The sequence below is a fragment of the Montipora capricornis genome, chromosome 4, assembly GCF_036669925.1.
Source record: "Montipora capricornis isolate CH-2021 chromosome 4, ASM3666992v2, whole genome shotgun sequence".
In the NCBI taxonomy this organism is placed as follows: Eukaryota; Metazoa; Cnidaria; class Anthozoa; order Scleractinia; family Acroporidae; genus Montipora; species Montipora capricornis.
Genome location: NC_090886.1, coordinates 9,969,901 through 9,977,400, shown reverse-complemented (window position 1 = coordinate 9,977,400; position 7,500 = coordinate 9,969,901).

Genomic DNA, 7,500 nt, shown 5'->3' with positions numbered 1-7,500 from the left:
GCAAAGGAAAGTCGTTAAAAGACATTTTAGTCAGAGCTAAACTTTGAAGGCACAGATTTTAGAATCACTTGCGAACGGCAGGAGTCGCGCAGGCCCGTCAACACTCTTTCACCATCTTCAACCCGTATAGATAAAAACACGGAAGACCTCGCGGTTTTGATTTTAGAATTTGATGACGTCACTATGAAAATCATATAATTACCCATTGTAATTATAACCAAGGTGGGAGGGAACACGTTGGCTCAATTCAGTGGCTAACATGCTCGTTCAATTTGGTCTCTTGACTACCGTATTTACTCTATGAAATTATTCACAGTTCAATATACACAACAGCTGGAACTCACCTTCCCAACATGTCTCAACAAACTTACAAAGGGGCGGAGCGTGTGCCAGCACTTGGTTGTCACATTAAAATATAACACGTCTTTGCATTCGCTCTCATGGTTCCATCTTTCCAAGTGGCTTAAAACGTAGTCTCAGAGGAATCTACGTTACATGTGGTTACACTTTTTGAAGCTCGAACGAGAATTTTTCTGCGTACTCATTACCTCACGCGGCACAATTCTCCGCCGCCTCGCCAGCCTAGCGTCTTCGCTTGGCTGGCTCGTTGGCAATAAACCAGAGATTACTTGCATATCGAAACAAAGACGTTATTTGTTTAGAATATATGAAAGTCACATATTTTAACTGCGGCTTGGAACACATCGATGTTTGATATCATCGCACAGTTGTGAACGCTACTTAGCAGTAACGAAAGAAAGACCTGATACCGGTGCACTGCTCTACCAGTTGAGCTATCAATGAGTGGAGTAGTATCTTTTGAGTTTTGAGAACACTGCCTAATAATAATAATAATAATAATAATAATAATAATAATAATAATAATAATAATAATAATAATAATAATAATAATAATAATAATGCACTTTCAACACATTCAAGAGGCCTTGTTATTAAAAAGATTGACACTACAACACTTTATCACATAACAGAAATGTTATGGTACCATGTGAAACATCAATTATTGCTGAACAAGATGCAGTCATTTTTGTGACGTAACAAGTTACCATGGCAACAGGAATGCCTTGCCAAGACACCCTACATTTTGGATTTAGTTGCTCACATCTGAAAAACGAACTCGGTGACCCCATTTTTTTATCGCACAAAAGTAATAAGCAGGCCAAGATAAAACCCTCTGCAAAGTTTAAAAGAATTCTGTCTAGCAGATTCAGAGCTAACTTAAATTTTCAATTGCTTAAGGTGGCTCTAATCCGCACTACAGATTTTTTTAAACTTTGCAGAAAGTTTTATTCTGGCATGCTGATCACATTTCAGAAATAAAAATGGGGGTCACCGAATTCGTTGTTGAGATATTAGCAGGTAAAACCAAAATATGGTGTTTTACGTCACAAAAATGAACAAATCTTTTTTTAGCAATAATTGTTGTTTGATATAGTACCCATAACATTGCTGTTAAGTGATAAAGTGTTGTAGTGTCAATCCTTCTAATAATTAAGAACATTTCTTTCAAGTGTTGAAACTGGTTTGAGCCACCTTAAGTGTCAATGGACTTAAGTTTAGTATTTTTCCGGATTGGAAGGTAAGTCCATTCTGGTTCTATGTTATTTTCTCTGTTGAAATTATCATAATATTCCAAGGTGACAGTTATTGCTTCTGCAAACAGTTTTCCACAGCTTAGATTGGACGAATTTGACAAAATAACAGAATTGAGGTTCATGAGAATAATCCATCGTTTTGAACAAACGAAAATTCAAATAATTATTATTCCAGTCCTCTGAATTGAATCAAAAATCTATTCCTTTGTGTTTACACAATTTGAAACTGGCCTGTTAACTTTGGCTCCATTTAATCCCGATGATAACATCAACGCTATTATTTATTGACTTCAAAGCTACTGGTGACAATGGTCGGGCAAGGCAAAAGTAATGACCCAACTTGCCAAAAATAATAAATAAATAGAATTACAAGACAAAGAAGTCCACCAAGGATGTAGGCAAGTCAAGCAACTATGTCTTGGGTTGAATGTTGTGGTGTAGTCATAAGTCAAGAGACGCACACTCTTTCATTGCTTTTCATGTAATGTCCTTTATTCACTGAACGATTATCTTATATTGTAACACAAAGATTATTCTACTTCTACATGGTAACAGTACTTTCACATCATGGAATAGCATGCAGTAGTTTCACATAAGGTGATCATGATCATGTCCTTGTTGCAGTAGTATTACTAAGTAATCAATACACTACATCCTTCCCGGGCGATGTTCAAGGAACGGTTAAAGAATACAATCAGAGAATCATGCACACTATAAAATCAGAGCAATAGTCGGAATCAATAATATACAAAATTATCGTAGTCTTTTGTTGACTTGACTACTCGTCCTGACCTAGTGGTGACGACCTCTTCGTTCTGAGTGGCTTGCTCGACAAGATGACCCGAAGGTTGAGTGTTTTCACAAGCATCAGAAACTGTCGCACCGGGCTCACTGGAGTCATTGGATTCAATTGTTTCAGTACCAAAGTCCTCAGTATGATCAGTAACAGACTCACTAGGCGCATGCCTTAAGTATTTCGCATTGCGAACTAGAGTGGTACCTGTATCGACGTTGACCAGACTGAACGTGTCTCGCGCTTTGGTCTCAATGATCACGTGCTTTGCTGAGGAGAACTTCGAGTCTAATTTGTTTTGCTTCATGTTAGCACAATGCACAATATCACCAACTCTGAAATTATGCGGAGTTGCATTTTGCTTGACATCGTGATATTCTTTTAAACGCGCTTGATACAAGTTGCATCTTGACCGATGGACGCGATCGAGCGCCGACGCTGCTGTATTTGAGGTAGACTCGATGTGCGGCACTTTAGTACGAATTTCGTGATTGAACAATAGCATAGTTGGCGATTTCCCGCTGACTGGATGTGGACTTGCTCTGTAGAGCATGAGAATTTTAGGTAACTCCTCTTGCCAGGATTTACCTTCAGAGATCACCGCTCGGAAATTTTTCTTAAGATATCGGTGAAATCTTTCTAACTTCCCGTTGCTTCGTGCATAATATGGTGACACACGAATGTGCTTTATTCCACGCGACTTAAGGAAAGCTTCGAACTCTTCGCTTACAAATTGCTTACCGTTGTCAGAAACAATTTCTTCGGGAAACCCGAATCTGGTAGCCTGCGAATACAGCCGCCTCTCATCGCTCACCGCCGCTTGGCGGCTGTATTCGCAGGCTACGAATCTGGCGAATATGTCAGTTAATGCTTTAATAACTTCGCGTGAAGTGATTTCTTTCAAAACACATGCTTCCGGATAAGAAGAATAGTAATCGATGTAGGTCAATATGCATTTGCCATCGATTGGACCAACGAGATCCACTGCACCTTTTACCCAAGGGCCTCGAGGTAAAGGTGTTGGCTGAAGCGGCGTGTACTTATTCAACGGCTGATTCAGCACGCACGCTTGACAATTTCTTATCATTGTTTCGGCTGCTTCGTCCATCCCGGGCCAGAAAAAGCGTGTTCTGAGAAATTGCTTTGTTTTAACGATTCCTTGATGCGTTTCGTGCGCTAATTTTAGAATTTGCTTTTGCAGCGATTGTGGAACAACAATTCGGTTTCCTCTAAGAATTACTCCATCAAAAACAGATAATTCCTCTTTGACCCTATCGTATGGTTTCAGATCATGCGACCATTTTCCGCTTTGAATTTGAACAAGTAATTTGGACAGCGTGACGTCTCTGCTGGTTTCGGTTCGCATGTCTGAAAGGGTCACGGCCTGAAGGTCTGACATGTTTGATGTGGAAACGAATCGCACATAATTTTCGCAAACAAAACCAGTGTCCGAAAGGTCGTCTTGCCTGGATGGCAATCGTGACAACGAATCTGCGGTATTTGCATTTCCTGCGATATGCTGAATACAGAAGGTATACTGATGTAATCTCCAAGCTAAACGCTGAATGCGCGGAGGTAAAACTTTGCTTGAATGTGGGTCAAACATCTTAGAAAGAGGCTTGTTGTCGGTTAATAAAGTGAATTTTATACCAAATAAGTAATTGTGTAAACGTTCGACTGCCCAAACACAACCTAGCGCTTCGCGCTCAATTTGTGAATACCTCCTTTCCGTCAGTGTTAGTGATCGACTGATATATGCAATAGGTTTACATTCACCGGTACCTTGATCTTGGAGTAAAATGGCGCCGAGACCAACTGGACTGGCGTCAGTAACCACGTAGGTTTGAGCATCAACGCGAAAACAAGCCAAGACCGGTGCGCCTGATAGCGCTTCTTTCAAGGCTTTGAATGCCTTTGCTTGGTCATTTCCCCATGACCATTTCTGCTCTTTCCGAGTGAGCTTTCGTAGCGGTTCGACAATGTTAGCATAATTTGGAACAAATTTCGCAACATAGCCACACGTTCCGAGAAACGATCGAAGGTCGGACACATTTTCCGGCGGTGGCGTAGCTTTGATGGCTTCCGTTTTCGCTGGGTCGGGTTCGATGCCTTTTTCAGACACAACATGGCCTAGAATTGAAATTTGTTTAACTCCGAATTCACATTTGCTTCGATTGAGCTTGAGGTTGTACTCACGACAGCGATTGAAAACTTTGCGGACGCGGTTGACAAGTTCTGCCATGGTTTCAGCATAAATGATAACGTCATCTACCGAAATGCGGACACCTTCAATGCCAAACAAGATCTTTTCCATCATTCTTTGGAAAGCTTCGCTCGCATCACTGAGACCGAAGGGAGTTCGCTTAAACCGATAACAACCACGCGGTGTAATAAATGTGGTAACGTAACGCGACTCTTCAGCTAACGTGAGCTGAAAGAATCCACTCTTAGCATCGATCTTTGCGAAATACTTAGAGCCATGCATTGCATGCAAGGTATCCTCAACCTTAGGTAAAACGTAACGCTCTCTTATAACAGCCTTATTTACCTCTCTAAGATCACAACATACTCTTAGATCGCCCGATTTCTTGGGAACAATTACTAAATTTGAAACCCAAGGACTAGCTTCAGTGACCTCTTCAATGATATCTTGTTCTAACATCCTGTCAAGTTCATTATTTACTGCCTCAATTTGACTTACAGGAATGCGTCTTAAGTGCTGACTGACAGGTTTGACCTCTGGGTCAATCTTAATTTTATGCTCAAAATCAGTGACCTTTCCTAAACCTTGGAAAACATCATCGTACTCCTTGAGTAAAGGACCCAGCTCGTTTTGATCGCTGGTCTGACCGACTGAATTTACTTGGGTAAGTATCGCTAGCTTGAAACTAGAGTCTCGTCCCAGTAATGACTCCGCGTTACCCTCTATTACGTAAACCTTGGTATTGATAGTCTTATCGCTGGCTTTGATGGTGGCATTAAAATAACCATTACAATTTAGCGGTTCTTTCTGTCCATACGCAGTGAAGCGTCTTTGAGTTTGATTCAGTTCACAATGCCTAAATTGTGATTTATACAACTGTGAGGATATTATGTTGTACTTACAACCAGTGTCGACTATCATTCTGGTCCTTTGTCCATTAATCTGTACCGTAATGGAACTGTCAACATTGTTCAAAGAGAGTACTGGTTCGCTCTCGTCACTTGAGCTGTCTTCAAGCCAATTAGCAGGTTTGGATCTCAAGCTGCGGACCTTCATGTTTGGAGTTTTCTTTTCTTTCTTTGCAGGCCTCTTTTTGTGCCGGTTTGCTGGATGTGTAGTCTTGGGCTTTGAGCGACAAACCTTTTGCAAGTGTCCAACTTTTTTGCAGATATTGCACGTGGACTTGATTGCACCGCATTCGTCAGGAGTGTGTCCGTCGGTTCCACCACATCTATAACAGCTGAACGGTTTCGCTGGAAATCCGCGGGAAGCGTGCACGTGGTCGATATGGATCGGGTTTTCTTTGGTGCCTTGTGACAGCAATCGCGCTTCTTGTACGGCCGTTTCTGCACTTCGCGCGATTTTGATCGTCTTTGCGAGATCCAGATCGTCGTGTTGAAGTAGTTTCTGCTTTAAGGTACGTGAGGAACATTTCTCAACGATTTGGTCCCGGATCATCTCCTCCTCTAGAGTGCCAAAGTCGCATGATTTTGCCAGCTCTCTGAGGCTCGTCAGGTACGTGTCTATTGACTCGTCTGCCTTTTGCGCTCGCGACCTGAACTTGTAGCGCTCTGCCACAACGTTCCGTTTTGGTGCAAAGTATCCACTGAGGGCAGTTTTCACCTCTTCGAGGGACTTGTGTTCTCCAGGGAGCGTATTGAAGATGCGTTGTACTGCGGGGCCAAGGCAGTGCAGCATCGTAGCTCTCTGAATCGCATCTTCCTTCTTTCTTAGATCGGAGGCAATGGCATAAATTTCGAACGCGCTCACCCAGTGTTTCCATTCACAGTACAGATCTGCTGCATCGATGTTGAATGCGGTGGGTGCGGGCAACGACCGTTCCATTACTCGTGGAATTTCTGCCGGTTCTGGCTGTATTAGATGTTCTGCCGGGTCTGGCTGTTGTGGATTTTCTGCCGGTTCTGGCTGGTCTGGATTTTCTGCCGGGTTTGGCGGATCTGCAGCTAGTACGAGTTCATCCTCGTCGCCAATGTGTGGTGTAGTCATAAGTCAAGAGACGCACACTCTTTCATTGCTTTTCATGTAATGTCCTTTATTCACTGAACGATTATCTTATATTGTAACACAAAGATTATTCTACTTCTACATGGTAACAGTACTTTCACATCATGGAATAGCATGCAGTAGTTTCACATAAGGTGATCATGATCATGTCCTTGTTGCAGTAGTATTACTAAGTAATCAATACACTACAAATGTGAACAAAATTAAAATTTTAGAATCCAACCTAATAATAATAACAATGTCTTATTCATTCACTAAAATACATAACAAATATTACAATAACTCACATATGATACACAATATACGTCAACACTATCTAAGAACTATATGACTAAATTGTATTTAAAATTTAATCTATTAAAAGAGCTATCCTTAAATCGTTCTGTGTTCAATTTTGGTCTGGCAGAAGATGGCTCACGTAATTGATAAGAAGTAACTTCAGCCTTTGGTGCTAAATGATACAGTGGGTTTTAGGGATAATCTTCGATACACATTGTTCTAAAAGATTAAAAGTATTTGCATGATCTATCGTATATCGTCTTTTATAGCATCTAGTTAAAAAATGTTGAATTGCGTTTAGGACAGATTGATTCGCTCCGTAAACCGGAAGCGCATACATAACTTTTGTCATAATTAGAGAGTGAAATAACTTATCATACTTCCATTGCGTATATCCTTCCTTCCTTAGAGATCTTATAGTAAACAAGCATTTGATCGCTTCCCATAGTTTGGTTCCTAAGGCACATGATCTGCAGGAAAACTAAAAGTCCAGGCCGCAGTTGTTCAAAAGGTGGATAGCGCTATCCACCGGATAAATCACTATCCATTGGATAACGCAATTGGTTTCGCTATGACTTATCCAG